Raw genomic sequence first — 19,535 nt, forward strand, 5'->3', positions numbered from 1 at the left:
TTTGAAAAACAGACTCTATCAATCGATCTACGAACCACCGATCCAAATGCGCTGAACTGTGTAGAATCTCATATGGTTCAGCGCATTTGGATCGGTGGTTCGTAGATCGATTGATAGAGTCTGTTTTTCAAAGATGGCTTCTGCTTATATACGTGAAGTTGACTGTATGTATAAAATATCTTCTTATTAAACTGTCTGGACACTGTCAAAGTTCTCAATGCTTCGGTTTGAAGGTAGGGACCCTCATTATGCTACCGTGTTAGTGTGGGGCTATTTTGAGCCTTGTTAGTGGTATTAACAAGCGATTTTTATTTGTCATTACTCCATGCCCCATATACTAGCGTTATACTAGCGTTATAGGCTAAACTGTTTTTAGAGATAAAACAATTTACATTCGATAATCATGAAAACAAATCTCAGATAACGGTTGACTAGGTAACAATGTGTAATTAGACCAAAGGTTCATTTTGCGCCGGAGTTCTCCTTTAAAGAAATGTAATGCCACTTTTTGGTGGTAAATCCTGGTGCAATGGGAGCTGCTGTTTCAGCATCTGCTTAGTCAACCAAACAATGTCCAGACTGGTAACTTAATTACTTTCAGACCCCTTACTTGAGCCTTCTATAGGAAATGCTGCTGCGTTGGGTAAAACGATCACTTTTGAATCTCCAGAGTGGAATAATGGATGCGGCAACTTAAAGCACTGCCCACAGTCCCGTGAGACCAGCTGGCTTCCTTTGTATAAATGAAATCAGTGAATTACAGTAATAATAGCGGATAACTTATAGAGGTAATTTATTAGCCTTAACAGTCATTTCACAAATGAATGGTTCCTTCCTTTCACGTTACCCGCAGGGTTATGTGAATATTGCATAAGAGACTTTGGTTAAGTCAGGCTTTTTTACAGGAATCTCACCCTGGATATATCAGTGACATTTTCCACTTTTGCACATTTAGGGCTACCGGTCCTCTGAGCTATAAAGACATTAGTGGTGAAAATGTTGCTGCCTGGTTCATTGATCCGGAACTTTGAACAAACCCCCCCTCTGTCTTCTTTTTCATGTCATTCTTTTATCTGTTAGAGACCTCTTTCTCTTTCAAACACTGACCCATCAGTTGACATAGGATGTCACTGTCTGTCTCACTCTCTCCCTCTAACTGATAGCTATGTGTAGTGCACATTACTTTGAGATACATAATTTGGCATAAGGTGGCACTGCAAGGACTGCTGTTAAATGTTTAAAGGGATTAACCCAATTCTCTGCTATCATCAACTCAGATTCATATTGTTTGAAAATCAATGGGTGTTCAAGCTCAAAACAGGAATTTATAAATAAATAAATTTAACTTTTTAAAAGTATTGATTCAAGTTGGCATGAGAATTGAGACACAACAGATCTTTTTTAGATTCATTTCCTGTTAAAAATGTTGTTTGTTTTGTTTTGACATAAAGAAACATTGAGTGAGATTCAAACTGATTACTCAAGTCTGACACTGATTTGTGAGTCTTTTGGACTGATTCAAGAACATAAGGTCCATAAGAGTCATAGTCATTCTTTTATGAAGTGGATCCCATTGATTTTGGAAGAACCATCAATGTAACTTAGTTAACTTCAAAATAAAAATTCTGTCATCATTTACTCGCCCTCAAGTTGTTTCAAACCTGTATGAATTTCTTTCTTCTGCTGAACACAGAGGAGGATATTTTGAAGAATGTCGGCAGACCGTTGATGTACCCCATTGACTTACATATAGGAAAAAAAATACTATGGAAGTCAATGGGGTACATCAACTGTTTGGTCACTAACATTCTTCAAAACTACAACTTTTGAAGAACAAACTTGTGTGTTCAGAAGAAGACAGGAATTCATACAGGTTTTAAACAACTTGAGTGCGAGTAAATGATGACAGAACATTCATTTTTAAATGAACTATTCATTTAATTGATATGAAAATCGTTTGGACCCAGTGCTTGAAAAAAAAAAAAAAAACACGAGCCAGTTCTTAATAAGAACCAGGTCTCGATATCGAACTCTAAGATTGAGTAGATTAACTATTCCTTTGACAGTTGGCAGCTGTGACCCCATACTAGAAAGTAACTCACAGCACCGGCCTAGACAGTCTCATCAAATCAGTGTTCAAAACTGTTCTTTTCCACATTATTCCTCACTATCCTCCACTTTGCCTTTTTCTTGCCGTTCCTAAAATGAATGATGAATCATGTAGCAGCAGCTTAGCCCACTCATGGAAGACATTAAAACAATTTCTACATCAGTTCCCCTGTGGGAAAGTCAGTCAGTGCAACAGGTTAAATGCCTGTGCGAGAGAATGTCAAAGATGATAATTACTCTGTTTTAAAGCTCCAACCTTTAACAGAAGACAAGAGCCCTTGAGAAAGTTCAAAATATATGTTTATATATATTGTGTTGTAAAGCAGAACGCCTTTACCTGCCAGAGAAGCAGACCCCCTCATGAGGCCAGTGTGACATGTCATTAACTGCTGCGATTTGATTTAGAATAATACATCATTATAAATGAGACAGCAAAGGTGAGACGTTGCGAAACTTATAATGTTGTGACTAATTGTGCACAGATGCACAGTGAGAAAGACAGCAATTGTGACTTGGGATGAGATGAAAATAAAGTGAAGATCTGAGACAATACTGCTGACAAGCCAAAAGCAAAGTAAATCTTAGCACAAATAAACAGTAAAAAGTATCCAATTAACTTTCTAAATAGGCGAGAGAGTGCAGAAACGATGTTAAAACTGTTATTTTCCTAAGTTTAATGGCAGCAGTACAGGTTATACTGACACCTTAGTGGGGATGTACGTATGAAGTTTGTTTACCTGTTGCTGCTGTTTACTTTGTTTTGTTAGTTTTAGTCTATATATTTTTCACGTACCGGCATATTCTCTGTCTCTGTATCTACAACTTTTTCATTAAAATTCATATTTTAAAATCTCTTGCTCAACACAGAGTTACACCTAATAAGATGAAAGAAGTAGCCTACAATGGGTTGTGATTAGCACTTCATGTTGACTTTAAGAGAGGTATTGGGTCTAAAATTCAGTCTTCTTTTATCAATATACCAAGCAACTTTACAGAAACAAAGACACATCCATTCTTTCCCAGCGTTTTACATAACTCCTTAATATATAGCATCTAAACAAGACAAAGACGGTGAGTCAAGATCACTCTATTCAAACAGATTTCAAAAGGCAGTTCTGAAGTTCAGTTTCTTTAGACAACGGATCCCAACTCTGTTGCTATGCCACCTCTGAAAGAAATAACTATATTTAGATGGCCATTATTATGAGGCTTTTCACACATCACGACCAAGATAGATGGAGGAGGTGTAGGTGTGACGACCTATCTTATGTTTGTTAAACGTGCGTTACGCAGCGCGATGCCAATCTGATTTTCTAACTTCCCTTTTCATGTGTGCCATAGTCTTGGGAGAGGACTAACATGCTCCTAAAAATAGTTTTGTTTTTTTAAATCACTATTTCCAGTTGTAAGGACAATGTTTGTTTAAGGAGACCTTCGTGCTCTAAATCGGAAAGCGTCATTCAGCACATCACTTGTTTTCAGTTTGAAATAGAGTTTGAACCAAGTATACATTGTAAAAAATGTACAATGATTTAACTAATCAAAATAAGTTAAAGTCCCCCTGTAGTCAATAATTGTATCCCTTAAAACTCTTCTTTAATCACCAAAATGACATATTTCAAAGTTTTTTCCTTAAAAATCTTCATGCCTTAAAATAGCTTGAATGTCACTAAATCCTTGCCTCATTAAGTAGGCTATACCCGATTCTATGAATATGCAAATTAGCCACTCCTCCACTCACACCAGCTCAGAGACCCACTCATTGACGATCACGCGCTGACGTGATTGGTTATAAGGTAGTTTGTGACATCAGAAACACCAGCGATATCAAAACGCGTTTTTGAGACAATCTTTGGTTCACTGCAGTTTTAAGGAAAAAATACTCAGAAATGGTGTTGACTTATGAATTTACACATGGTTTTTCTTAAAGGATATTAAAAACACCACACAGACATACAAACAACATTAAAAGCTTGATTTTTCACCACAGGGGGACATTAAGCTATTTTTTATTATACAAGTTATACAAGATTTAACTTTTTATGTTTTTATATAATTTAGGTTGAAATGACTTAAACATCCAAGTGGATTGTACTTAAAATGTTAAGGCAGCAACTTTGTAACAGTGTACAAATAATGTATACATTAAATTGGACATAATACCATGTGAGATTGTATGTGAATAATTGGTTAAATGATTGGATAATGAAAAGTGGGTGTTACATACAGGTACCACAATAGACCAAATGCTAAGTTTGTTAGAATGTTTGCTAAATAGCTATAGTTGCTAATAGGCCTATATGTGACATGTAATGTGAAGGGAAGACCAAGTAAGTTTGATTTAAAAGCTGCAAACATTTTTTCCCCCTTTGGCAGCACAAACACAAATGAATAATTCAGAATTAGACCAGGAATGTGCATTAAGTAAATAGGGTAATTTTTACTGTACTTTAAATAGAGATGGACTAATAAGCAAGTGCTATGGCTGTTCTTGAATGGGCTACAAACATACAAAAGCCCTCAAAGACGGTCCTCTTGGGCTCTTGTAGTCCAGACAGAGAAGAACACTTCCTCTTTTAACATTATGATATACTGACTGATATGTGAAATTAAATCATTATTATATCATGAATATAGGATATTTTCTGCATCAATATTTGTAACAACTATAGATTTTAGAGTTAGGCTTGGGGCTTTAGCTTGAACAATCGGTCAATAAGCTGATAAAACACAATAAAAGTATCATAAAAGTGGTACATTTGACTCATGCACTATATATTCAATGACTTCTAAAGTGACAACATTGTGTGAGGGACTCAGAGAAAGATGAAATTTAAATGGTTGGATGAATTACTGCAATGCTGTGATCCAGACCTCTGGAATGGCCATCTAAGTGCCCAGCGAGAGAGACTTGAGTCTGTTGAGTGCCACCTGATTATCAAAACATTCCCATGTCAAGCATGTACATGTATGCTTGTGGATAAAGAGAGTTATTTGTGGGACACGTGTGAGTGTGTGAATGAAACTATAAGATAGGCTGCAGAGTGACAATATAAACCTAAAGGATCCAATATATTTCTATAACTTAACCAAACTTGACTTAACTAAAGTCTCTTATTTCTATAAGGGAAATTGAAGCTCCACTATTTCGAATTGTTTAAAGCAACACTAAAGAACTTTTCCTCTGCGGTCGCCCTACAGGTTGGAAGCGGAAATGTTCATTACCGCTGTCGTAAATAATTTAGCCTACCGCAGCCTACTGTCGCACGCACACTCGCTGTTTATCCAGCACCGGCTTTGGAATGAACAACGTCCACAGACAAGGTAGACTATGATGTAGGTTATTGCGACATCAGAAACAAAGAAAAACTAAATAATTACTATTGTAACACTTGACGTAAAGCAAGTCAAATTTGTAGTTTTCTTATGTCTCATTAGAACTATAGAAACGCGATCTGGCAATTTTACATAGTGTGGTTATAGCAGATAAAGGACCGCAAAGCGGAGGCATAAGTGCCTTTCACCCTGTTACGACTTGATGAACCACTGATACGATTTTGGAAACATTATTTTAAGGTAAAAATAAATCTTTAGTGTTGCTTTAACAGACCAAAGAACAAACATCAACTTTGCAGAGAGAGTATATAGGGCCTTGAAGAGCAGCAAACTGGCCAATGACTGGATCAGACTGAGTAACAGTAGGTTCAGAGATAAGAGTGTCCAGAGAGCTGGCAGCCTTGCAGCCCTGCAGCTCCGGGGTCTGCCCTTCTCTCACCTGCTCCTCTAATGAGACTCACACATCTCACACTCCAGACAGGTGAGGGGATGCCAGATGTCCTGAATGTATAATCAAATTATTCCCCCTACTAAAAAAAAAAGTAATGATAAGATAAAAACTTGACCTTCCAGTTTTATTATCTGCAATGCAGCGATTAGTTTTATCTGTCTGGCAATAGCTATAGATAGCTGTCTTCCCGATATTTTTATGCGACTGACTGCACATGATTTACACTTTGATTCAATGTTTATTTACAACCATGCAGTGAGAGGGAGAGGAAAATGAAGAGAGTTCTGCTCAAATCACTCATGCCTTTGCTCGCAGTCCCTGGCCCTTGTGAGAGAGGGACAGAGAGAGAGAGAGAGGGACAGAGAGAGAGAGAGAGAGAGAGAGAGAGAGAGAGAGAGAGAGAGAGAGAGAGAGAGAGAGAGAGAGAGAGAGAGAGAGAGGCAGATTTTGTTTGTGGATTCTGAAATTTTAATCGTGCAAGATCAGCATATCTGCTGTGGTGTGTGATATTCGGCAGACATTACACTGTCTCTCTGACTTAAAGCAGTTCTCAAGAGCAGAGTTTCTCCACATTAGTTTTACAGTATTTTGAAGGCTGTTGCTCATTTGATTATATATTACTTGTTTGTTCATTCCCTTAAAAGTCCAGTATTGTACCTTTGTTTTTTGTTTTGTTTTGTTTTTAAAAAAACATTCTGTCGTAATTCAAAGGTAATTTCAACAAGTAAAAATGCAAGTTCAACTATTTAATAATTTATTATTAAATTCATAATAATTTCCTTTTTCGTTTTCAATATGTACTAATAAAATATAACACTATTATATTATACACAACATTACTAAAAAATGTAGCCTATATAAACTATTATACGATAAAAATATAAAAATATATAAATATATGTTGAGAAGTAAATCAAATGGAACTCATATGTAGGAATTCGGAAAAATTCACTTAAAAATATTTATACCTAAAACATATTTATATAATAATCCTCACATATTATTCAAAACATTTTGTGTAAATCTAAACAAGGGAATTAACCATTTCAGTTCATATGATTTGTATTAATAAATTAAAACTTTTTTAAATTTATAAATACAAGTCACATAAACTGAAATGGTTCATTCCCTTGTTCCATTAAGATTTATACAAAATGTTTTATTAAGCTCTTTTTTTTTTACTCATTTAAAAATTCTTAATTCATAATATTTATAATATTGTGAAATTCAACATTTTTTAATTTTACAATTCAATTTGATGGAATTTTACTACACAATTGAAATTCGTAAACCTTAAAAACAGGCTTACATATTTTTTGAGTGTTGAATTCTGGATATGTGAGCCTGGAATTTGTACTAGTCAAAATTGAATAATGTATCTGTTGACCTGGAATTATGGCATTAAAATTGCATTATAGACAGCATTGGGTGTAATGCATTACTAAGTAATTAATAACTGTAATTTAATTTCCTTATACTTGAGTAAAGTAAAGTAAGGGATTACTCTTATTTTTTCTGTAATTTAATTACAGAAACTTCTAATGCAATTGCATGCTGTAGAAAAAAAAAACATTTATAGGTCTATATCTATATTTAACATCAAAATATATTGCCTAATGTTAAAATGTTTTAATGTAACGTTCTCCCTTTAAATACTTTGGTTAGTTTAAGGATAACTTATGTTATCAAGAATAAAAAGAGCAGTTTCATGTCATCCTTGAATTGTTCAACTGGTCGATGTTGACATGGGATTTAGAAAGCAATTAGTAATAAGTAATGCAATACTTTTTAGAGAGAGTAATCAGTTCAGTAATCTACTCTACACTGTTGAAGATGTAATTAATAGCTAATAATTAATTACTTAATAACTCAATCAATATGAACCAGTGCTAGTCAAATTCCATAACAGATATCGGATTGAAATTTTGACTATTTTGACTAGCATTATGACTTGTAACAGTGAGGGCACTAAAAGACGAAACAGAGCTGTAACACAAAATATCAGGCACTTTAGGTGCACTTACCCTTCACATCAAGTTTGATTACACTGCGTATGCGTCTCTCAAAAATCTCGATTAACCCTGAGGTTTCCATTTTCCAGCTTCTCAACATCAACCAACCTTCACCATTGAGCTGAACAGCCAGCAGTGAACTTGTGAATGCTACCCGTGCTCTTATGGCCTCTTCAGAGGTAAGCAGATGCTATGTGGCACTGGTGACCACTAGAAGCACTGATATGCTGTTGAATAATGATAACCTTGGAGAAATGTCAAGTGTTACCAGTACAGCACATCTCTATCACTTAGATATTATGTTGTGCCTGATATTGTTCTTACAGGTCAGGACAGACCATGTTGCCAATTTCCAGTAATAGCAGTCTCACCATGGGAACATAACGCATGTACAGTGCTGCAAAACACGAGAGCTGTATATACAAATGTTAGTGTTGTTTTGAGAAGTCCCTAAACGTTGTAGTTACAACAAAACTCTGTTTCAACAAAAAGTTACAGGGTTCAGAAGGAGGCCTTCGTGTTCCCAGCAGATGTCTTATTGACAAGGTCAGCTTGTACCTTCTGAGTACAATATTATTCAACCCGTTCTCAATCCCAATGCGTCAAATACTACCGCTTGAATAAGAGTCCTACAAGTCACTATGTATACACCAAAGAGGCCTGAGTCTTTATAGCGACGTGGCCGATTACGATAACCCCCTTTGCTTTGCTGAGAAACATTTGGTATCAAATATCAATATACTGACAGAGAGGGCAAGGAAGTACATCATTATGAAATTAATTTCTCGCAATATCCTGATTTAAAATATGTCCACACTTAGAAGAACACTGTTTTATATATTGATTAAACATTGTTCTGCGCTGTTCCTGTGTATTAAAAAAAAATTGATTTGACAATTTCAGAAAATAACCTATATCTTTATTAATCATTTTAATTTACTTCTATTACTACAGTTTTAAAATTCCTGACATTAACAGAAGCTAAAGTGCTCCTATTATACTATTTTAAAAGGTTTCTAAGTTTGTTTTTGGAGGTCTCCTAGAGGTTTACATGCATCCACGGTGGTAAAAAAAAAAAAAAACATAAAAAAACCCATTACAGCATCACCGTTTTTCTCACAGTGTCTGAAACAGTTTGATAACGGATTTTCTCTTTCTAAACCCCTTCTTTACAAGAGCCTACTCTGCTCTGATTGGTCAGATGGCCATGTCTGTTGTGATTGATTCATGTTCAATTCATGTCCAATTCCACATCCTTTAGAAGTGCATGCAAAGTGGATTTGCTCAGAAAACAGCGTCTTCTCTGCATGTCGACAAGACAAACCACACAAAAACTCCAGTGTTTGAGGGTGGGTCAAAGTAGACGTTGTTTGCAGGCAGCCAATGAAAACTACAAGCAAGGCATTACGCAAATTTGTTACAAATCTACGTAGGTTCGTGCAGGAAGTAAGACTGGATTTCCTCACGACTCGTTTCAGGCAGTTCAGAGTTTGTTCATTCATTTTGGATACAATAAATCCATGTGCATTTACTTGCAAACTAAAAAAAATAATAATAAAAAAAGCATAATTGGGGCACTTTAAACCAAGGGGATTTATTATTTAGACCAATTATATTCAATTACACACCATTTTTAGGAGCCTGTTGCATGCGAATTGTCATTGCACCTTCTTATTCAATTACTATGGTCTTTTGCCTTCTGACATGGAAAAACATTAAAGTTGGTGTTCTTTAAAAAGCTCAATGTCACCTTCAATCATTTTCCAACTGTCTGTTGCTCTCTCCGGAAGTCTCCTCCTTCTCTCTATTATCCCCTCTCTGTTTGGAAGTATCATTATTAGCGAATTCAATTAGCCCTAGGGCAGATGAGTAAACACTAACAGTCCTCTAAATAATAGCAATTATCCATAAACCTACAATTAGCTGTGCATTGACGGCATACGCAATGGTATCATTACCAATTACCGCAAGAAAGAAATGCCAAGGGAACTTACTATAGTAAAAGTTCAACACTGCAAAAGAATTGCGGAATAAGTTGAACAGCCAATAATGCCGGGAATAATAACTTCCTAAAGGTCAGCATAAAACGTTGACAAAGCTAAGTGTAAATGTAAGGCTACAAAGCACAGGGGATGTCAATGATGATGGATGAATACGAAACTTGAGGACTAATGCAATTTTTCTTAAACAAAGCAGTTTGGAGGTGCTCCACAGCTTGGAAGCAGTGCTGCAAAAAGGCAGACATATTCTGCGAGAGGCGGTGTTACAATACTGTCAGCTGCACTGCAGCAAAAATTAAACAGCACAACCTCCAGTAGCTCAGATCCCTGAGTAGACTGCTGGAAAAAGAGAGAGAGAGAGAGAGAGAGAGAGAGAGAGAGAGAGAGAGAGAGAGAGAGAGAGAGAGAGAGAGAGAGAGAGAGAGAGAGAGAGAGAGAGAGACTCTCTTTTACTCAAACACATACACACACAGTCAAGCTGAGAGACAACTGTTCGCTTTCACAGGTTATTCGTACTGTTTGCAATCCAAACAGTCACCCGCATTGTAAACCCATCGGCTAGCACAAGCTACAGGCTAGAGCTTATACATAAAAATCATTCTGCTCAGGCACTTTGACAACCAGAAACTAATAATACTATAAAGAGGGAAAAATACCATTACCCTATCGGTTGGCACACATGCTTTGACACAGTGGTGAATTCATGAAAACTGTAGGATATCTCAACACTAAAACGTATTCACTGACATCATTAAGGTATTACCATTGTAAGCGGAATTTTACTTAAAATAGTGTTTGTGTTCATTTTATATTGATTGTGTCAATAAGTTATTTATGAAATGATGATCCAGTGATAAAGAAGTATTATAGCTGGCCATATATATTAAGACTTGTTGCCACTTGCTGTATTTTAAAAAGCCAAATTGGGAACCTGGATTGCAGTGATGAAGCGATGCTGTAGAGTCCCTGCAAAGTATGTCAGGTCATAGTCTGGTACGTCCTCCATAACCTAGTACTAAGAAGCGGCTCAAAAAAGCCCACGTGTAACATGCTATAGTCCTAGTGATTAAAAGATTTAGGCTAGTAACTTAAAAAATGATGGTTTTAAAGCAACAAGGGTTTATCCATTAGCTATCACCATTTTGTCCTTTAATAATAAAGCACATCCGAAAATCAAAACCTTAAATATAAATATGTGTATACTGTAATAGTAAATATAAGTGATGAAAGTGTCGGATAAACGTTAACTCTGCTAACTGCCTTTTGGCAAGCAGAAAGGAAACCATACTGCACCCAACTGGTGAAATCAAAGAAATCTGTGCAATCTGGATCCAATAAACAGCAAAAGAAAACAACAATATAAAATAATATGTGGTAAAATGAGATTGCATCATTTCAAGCTTCTGTTTGCATGGACAGTTAGTAAAACAAGGCACTTTCTCAGCACAGTCACTCCAACATTAACCTGAAATCCATGAAAACACCAATGTCTGGCTATGAAACTGAGATATATCTCATCACTTATTTATGATGCACTTTATGATCTATGCTCTTAAGAGTTATTAGGAATTTTAGGTATATCAGTATTTAATGCCTAAAGCATACTTACACAAGTATGTGATTTCACACGATAATACACTCTGAAATATGCAGAAATTGTCGAATACAGGTTACGCAAAACAAGTGAGACACCACAGCAGGCAACTACAGTCGGTTTTCGCTTTTTTTTAGGTCAATACTGTCACAGTAACATTTTGGGCAGTTTTTCAAACATTCGCATCTGCGTTTGAGTGTCTGGCCTAAGAATGAGAGCAAATTCACCAAATACATGAAGTGTGGGGGAGGGGCACTTTAAAATCAATGCCGTATCACGAGAGGAGTGGCGTATGGTTAGGAGTCACCATCAAGCAACTTGCGGGTGATTCACATTGAGGAAAACCCAGACGGGTTGCCGAGACGCAGGAAACTCTGTAAGCAGTTCTGACGGATGAAAAGATCTGGCTGGTGCAGAGGAGTTGTTTGATTTCAACAGGGTGCAGCAACCATTTCAACAAAAGGAAAAAAGGTCTCTTACACACACAAAAATCATACAACCTACAGATATTTTTTGTTAGCGTTGCACAGTTATTGTTATAGCCTCCTGGGACCCAGGAATATATACCTTTGTCCACTGAATTTCTCTGAGACGGTACATGACACAGTTCTGGGTGTCCTGTAAAGAGCACATGCAGGGCTTTTCAGAGATACCAAATGTTTGGAGGTTTCACCATGACAACAACATTTACATTTACATTAATCATTTAGCAAACGCTTTTATCCAAAGCGACTTACAAATGAGGAGAGCAATAGAAGCAATTAAACAATATGCAAGTGCCGTGACCCTTCCCAGTTTAGTCTAAAGCAGTATATATGTCATTTTTTTTAAACAGATATAGAATAGAAAAAAAAAGAAAAAAAGAAGAGAACACTAAAAATGACTAAGGTCTTTAAAAATGACTGACATTAATTTGGTGATCATTTAGCACTCTTATGGAAATATGATAATATTTTGTAACTATCAATTAAAACAGACAAATTTTCAAATTGTTTGTCATAAATTAACATCACAGGAAAATGTTATGGGGTTTCCAATCAAAATATGACTTTCTGTAGAGGACACCAGGACTTAAAGCATGTTTATAATTTTGGGAGACACGACAACTGAATGACAACAAGTGAATATTCCTATGAAATATTAGATATTATTATAAAAATGTTGCCAATTATTACTCCCATTATTACACTTCTTTTTCATTACATGTTGCCCCAAGAACACATTAATATGCAAATTAGATATAGTGTAAAGTTACATTGTATTGAATGGCACTACCCATTTATGGCCATTTTACCCACATTTCGCATAAAGTAAAATGGTAGATCATTTAATTCCATTATATCGTTCATCACATTGTTGAGAATAATCGTTAGACAAAGTTTGGTTAAAAAAATCCTGAAACTTAAAAATGTATTTGTGAATGGGAAAAAAAGGCCCATTGTTTTTCCCTGTACATGTAATTTCATTTAATTTTAGATTCAAACTTTTAACCCTCTGGGCTTCTTCGTCCGAAAATGACCGAAAACGTTTACATTTTGAATTATTATTTTTTTTTGCTTCATCGGAATGGGATGAAACTTGGTGACTTTTGTTGTATACCTATGTGAACACATAAAAAAATCAAGGAGATGATTCGTCCATGTTAAAGGGTCGTGAAAAAAATTGTCACACTTAGCTTCCTCCCGGTCAAAAATGACCGCCATAGGAAATGAATGGGAAATGCGAAAAAATAGGAAAACTCAGAGAAACTTTTGGTGGTACAAACTACAAATCAGCCACTGTGCAGAAAAAAAAGTGTGCAGCAATGAAGGAGTGACACTCTAGAATATCAAGAGTGCAAATAAGACACCCACCCCCCAACACACACACACCCACGGACACAAACACACACACACACAGAGAAATTAACTGGTAAGACTGCAACAGCAAATTTTGAGAATATGCCAAATAAAATGAAAAGAAAATACAAACCACGGAATAGAACAACACATAATAGGTATCATTTTAAAGCTTAGAATCTCAGCTTTTTAATGCATCTAATCATTTTGATCAACTCCAAACGAGTGCTGAGTAATCCCTCTAAAACGGAGTGTACCACCCCACAGGCGCCACCTAGCTGCGAAGAAAATAATCATAATATTATTCAAAAATATTACCTTGATCACCTTAAAATGGGTGTCATTTGAAAGCTTAGAGTCTGAAATTTACAATGAATGTAGCCAATTTGATAAACTCCTAAGTAGTGCTGAGTTATTTGCTGATAAATAGAAAAAAATTGTTTTCATAATTTATCAAATACTTTTTTGTACTACATACTGCAATATGTCAAATACATCATACAGCTCAGATAGTCATGTGTCATATGTCATCTGAAAGGTCTCGATGAGTAGAATACAACAAGCATAATTGTTTCAGGCTTTTTACTTGAGAAAAACTTGAGTGAGGTTTTGTAAAAGAAGCCCCTCAAGAGACCCATGTGTAAACCACATATGGATGCTGAATTTTAGACACATTTCCGCCCGTAACTTCATGAAAAATGCTCCGATTGTTAAATATTACACATCATAATTTTCAGCAGATGCTTACGATTACAATGAGCCCAAACTCAACATAATCCATCACTCAGAACTAAAGATATTTCTCATGGAGTTCTAAAACAAAAAAATACCACAGACGCCCCTAGCCAAGAATATACTCATGAAGCACTCGAGTTTTGTTTACGCTTATAACTTCATGAAGCATGCACAGATCGTAAACAATTGCACATCATTATTTTCAGCAGACTCTCACGATTAAAAAGAGCCCAAACTCAGCATAATCCATATTTCAGATCAAAAGATATTCTTAATGGAGTTGTAACACTCGAACCCCCACAGACGCACACAGAGCCTTGTATATAGATGGATCACTGATGTCGCGTTTTAACTCATAACTCAATGAAGCATGCATACATTGTGGAAAATGGCACATCGTTATTTACAGCAGATTGTTAAGAATAAAAAGAGCCCAAACTCACCATAATCCATCACTCAGATCTAAAGATATTCCTCATGGACTTCTAACACATGAAGTTGGACAGGCGCACCAATAAAGTAGTAGTAGCAGTGATGCTATGTTGTTTTGATGTGACGTTTCAGCTCATAACTCCATGAAACATGCATGGATTGTGAAAAATCGAACAACTTTATTGACAGCAGATTCTCACGATTACAAAGAGACCAAACATAACATAATCAATTGCATTGATCATGAGATATTCCTCACGAAATGATGCATACTTGGCTACAAAACATATCTCTCACCTTTCCGGGGTGCAATGTGTTTTCCAATTTTCCCGGAGCCGTCCGTGCTCGTTTTTAAACTTGGAATAACACAACATATGTATCATCTTAAAGCTTAGAATCTCAGCTTTTTAAAGCATCTAACCACTTCGATCAACTCTGAAAGAGAGCTGACTAGACACGCTAAACTGGACTGTACCGCCCCGCGGGCGCCACTAAGCTGCGAAAATATTAATTACCATATTTTTCAAACATATTGCCTTGATTAACACAAAATAGGTCTCATTTGAAAGCTTAGAGTCTGAACTTTACAGTGAATGTAGCCAATTTGAGAAAATCCTAAGTATTGCGAAGTTATTTGCTGATAAATAGATTTTTCCCCCCCATAATCTATAAAATACTTTTTTATACTATGTACTGCAATGTGTCAAAAACATCATACCGTTCACGAAACATTCACAGATCGTTGAAAATAGCACTTAATTTTTTACAGCATATTATTACAATTAAAATTACCCCAAAATTAACAATCCATTGCTTTTATGACAAGATATTCCTAATGGAGAAACAATTTTTAAAATGCCCATGAGGGGGCGTCAAGGGCTGAACAAAAAGGCTATCTTGGTTCCAAATGCTGTAACTTTTGATTCCTTTATCCAATCACCACAAAATTTTATCCAGATGCAGCTTACATATAGAGGGACTTCACCCAAAAATTATTTTCCTCTTACCTTTTTTCCTTCCTGAGTTATTCCATGACAAATATGAAAGCTATGCAAATTAATAATAACAATTATATATATTTTTTGTCGTTTCTCGGCAGGTGAATATCCAAATGTAATGTAATTTATATTTTCAAAAAACATGAAAAGTGTTCTTTCAAACGATACCTACCTTTTGATTCTCCTTGCTATAGTTTTGAAGTTATGAGTCTTTAATTCTGTGTATGTCACTCAGAAAAAATTTTTTTATTGCCTTCCAAATGGGTGAGGACTAAACAAAAAGGCTACCTTTGTTCCAAATACAGTAACTTTTGAGTACTTAATGCGATCACCACAAAATTTGATCCAGATACAGCTCACACTTAGGGGAACTTCGCCAAAAAATTATCTTCCCCGTACCGTATTTCCTTCCCGAGTTATTGCATGTCAAACAAGAAAGATATGCAAAATCATAATAAAAATTATATATATTTTTTGTCTTTTATCAGCAGTTTCTCGGCAGGAGAATGTCCAAATGTAATGTTATTATATTATATTATATATATTAAATATTTTCAAAATATTTGAAAAGTGTTCTATCAAACGATACCTACCTTTTGACTCTCCTTGTTATAGTTTTGGAGTTATGAGTCTTTACTTTTGTGTGTGTCATTTAGACAAAACAACTCTAAAAATGCCTTCAGGGCTTAAGGGGTTAAACTGAATAAAATACCAATAATTAATTTAATTGCAAAATGTCTGTATAAAGTGTTTTGAATTATCACTATCCATCCCTTATTTTGTTAGATTTTGTAATTGTCAAATACTGAGTAACAAAAATTCTTGCATTGTGTTCCCTTTCTAACCAAATGTTATTGTTTGATTGTAATCATAATGCAAAACCTGATACTTATCTAACAAAAATATCAAAAAGTAGTCTTTTAGAATGTCTAAATATATATCTAAACAAAAAAAAAAGAATAAAATGGAGAAATAATGCCTAACAAATAACAATGGGAATCAAAAAGCATCTCTATAGGGAGCTATATAGGCCTATTAGCCTACAGGCGGTTGCATGACATTACACACATTCATGTTTAATAACGCCACTGGATGGCGCTTTACTCACTTAAAATGTTTTATTTTAAAGGCCTGCACTCTATTTTAATAGGAAATGTTGTATTAAAAAAAAATATATATATATATATATATATATATATATTAATTCTAATGGAAAAAATAGCTCATAAATATTATATAATTAATGCAAAGTATCATAAAAAATTCTAAAAATTCTAAATAATAATCAGAAAATATTATAGAACAAAAAAATATTTGATTGGTTATCCTGGGAAAAAGTAAAGTTACATTTTAAGGCTTCGTCCGTTTTTGACCGGGAGGAAGCTAAGTGTAACCCATTTACGAAGAAGCCCAGAGGGTTAAACAGTCCTGGTGTCCATCACAGTGCACAATAACATATGAACAAAATATTTTTTTTCAACAAAAGAAAATCTATTTGTTTTTTATGCTCTAAACAATGTACTAAATTCAAACAATGTACACTTTTGTTCCTGGTTCTCAGGAGGATAATGGAAGAAGAAAAAAATCAATCCCACACATGACTGTTGACATCACCACTACTACAGCTCATCTTTGCTCAATTATATCAACATAGAAAAGGTGCAATATTCAAGAAGGTTGTGTAAGTGCAAGCTTCATGTGCTACTAAATAACTCCATTATCATGTAGCCTGAATAGACACAAGCCTGATGTAACAAATAAACAGGACCTATTCAGTCAGTGTGATTACTGCAAATTACATTTCAAAGGAAATGATGTACCAAACCATCAGCACGAGGACACAGCAAAAAAAAAAAAGGAGAGGGGGGGGTCTCTGATGAGGCATCTGATAGGCTTTGGCCATGTCAATAAAAATATACAGGCAGTTTCTTGTGTTTGTGTGGAAAGATATGGCACCCGTATCGTATGCATACAAAGTTATTTGATCATTTTCCTACTTGACATATGAAATGAATGGGTTAGTCTTTGACTCTGTGAAAACAGATTATTCAAAACTGACCATTTCTATGTTACTGTCAGGGTTGGACAAAATTCATGATGTAAGAAATTTTAACTTGAATGAAAGGATGAAAAATGTTTTGAATTGCAATTGAATGAAATTCAACAGAAAAAGGAATTTCATTAGACTAGTCTAGCTTCATTCATTTTGGCAAATTATGTCTATTTATTCCCTGAAATAGAACACTTTTAATCAAAATAATAATCAAAATAAATAGTCCAAAACAATTAACACCAATTTTTAACCAATTAACTCCACAATGTCAACAACGTTGTTTTCAGATAAGTTTATACAAATAAATATTGACTTTAAAATGTGGTAAGTTAGAGAAATATGGGAAATAAAGAAGGGATGCGCATATGTATAATGAAATATTGGCCAATACTGAAAAGTCAATAATTATTTCTGTTATGACTGATGTTAAAATTCTATAATATTTTGTCTAAATATTAATATTATTATATTTTGTCTGATTTTAAGTATTACAAGTGAAATTAGGAATCACAACATTATAATGTAGCTAAAGGGAAAAATGGATGTTAATTTTGAGATCCGCAAAATGTTACATTTTGTAAAATGCAAAATGTAAAATTAATATTAAATTAAATGTAAAGGTTAACTTTAAATATTGAAACAAATTATATATATATATAAATTACAAAATATCATCTAATATTCCTGGAAATACCTGATCAAATGTTTTCAGGTAATTTATACTGAAAATGAAATTATAATTTTTTGAAATCATCAATTTCATTCCATTTTATTTCTTCTTTAAATTCGAATTACAGTTCTCTTTTCTTTTTCATTTCATTCATTCGATTCATTTCTGAAAGGTGCACAATCCTGCTCAGCATCTCTGATCCAAAGCGGAGCAACAACATTTTGTGACAAAAAATGTCTTGCTCATATATCATTCATTCTAACTTGATTCTCAACCATAAAGTGTGTTCTGCGTTCCTCTCAGCGAAAGCCTATATTGCCACGTATGAATCCATGTCCTGGAGCATGAAGAAGCTTGGTGTGCACAAAAAAAATCAGTTCACTGTACCAGATAATGACTGTAGCTCACGCTCGGTCATGTGACCCGGACTCCAGAGCTTGTGAGATAGTGCTGAGATGTGTTGTGGGTAAAACAGAGACAGGTTCAACTAGATAATTCCCCATCCAACTACAGTAGCCCAGAACATGGGAGACTGCGGAAACACTAGTACTGGGAACCTGGGACCCTCCAAATTGCTACATGATTTATTGAGGCAGTCTGAAACATGCTGTTACAAGCCTTGTGAGAATGATCCACTTTAATCAGTGGGGATCACTGACAACATGGGGGGGGGGGGGGGGGGGGACATTTAAAAAAAAAGCTTGCGCACACCTTTGTTATTGTCACAGTTGCGATATATGGTTATATGTGCAGTGCTGATTTATTCCCACTGCATATGATACAAATGCATCACATCTCAGCAGAGAGAATAAAGGAGCGTCTTTCACAGATCATTTATCCTTGAAATTATATTGTACTTTAGAGCAATACCTGCTGATGAAATAAATTTGATAGCTTAAAAAGTTAAAGGGAAAATATTATGCCTGATATCAAACAGCAAATTGAATGCATTCAATAAAAGTACAACACAGATTTATATCTTCTGGAAACATTAATGATACTTGGAACTGCAGTATAAACATGAATGTAATCTGAAATACAGCCTTGCTAAATCATGTCTTTATAAAGTGAATATTGTCATAAATTACTGTTTTGTGGCACCATTTAACCCGAGAGCTATTTGTAATGCACTTTTAAAACAGTACCCTTATAAAAGTACAATTTGTGTGGATTTTTTGTATGCTGTAAAGTGTAAACTAATAATAACTAATAAGTAAACCGCTTTTTTTTACTTTTTTCAGACTTCAGATCTTTATAAATTCACTGTTAATCAGCGTTACTTTAGTATCATTGAGTTGCTATTATAT

General features: G+C 35.0%; 1 protein-coding gene across 3 annotated transcripts in view; it reads right to left on the bottom strand.

Moving 5' to 3' along the window:
* Positions 1-19,535, bottom strand: part of fgf14 (fibroblast growth factor 14) — a 150,506-nt gene that overhangs the window by 105,737 nt on the left and 25,234 nt on the right. The window contains exon 1 of one of the 3 annotated variants that reach the window (XM_079618082.1): positions 14,805-15,327. The exons of the other annotated variants lie outside the window; for them this stretch is intronic. The gene's annotated coding sequence lies outside the window, so the exon portion shown is untranslated. Of the gene's footprint in view, positions 1-14,804; positions 15,328-19,535 lie in introns of those variants that run through there. 3 annotated transcript variants of the gene reach the window in all.

This window comes from Phoxinus phoxinus, assembly GCF_949152265.1.
Source record: "Phoxinus phoxinus genome assembly, chromosome: 7".
NCBI lineage: Eukaryota > Metazoa > Chordata > Actinopteri > Cypriniformes > Leuciscidae > Phoxinus > Phoxinus phoxinus.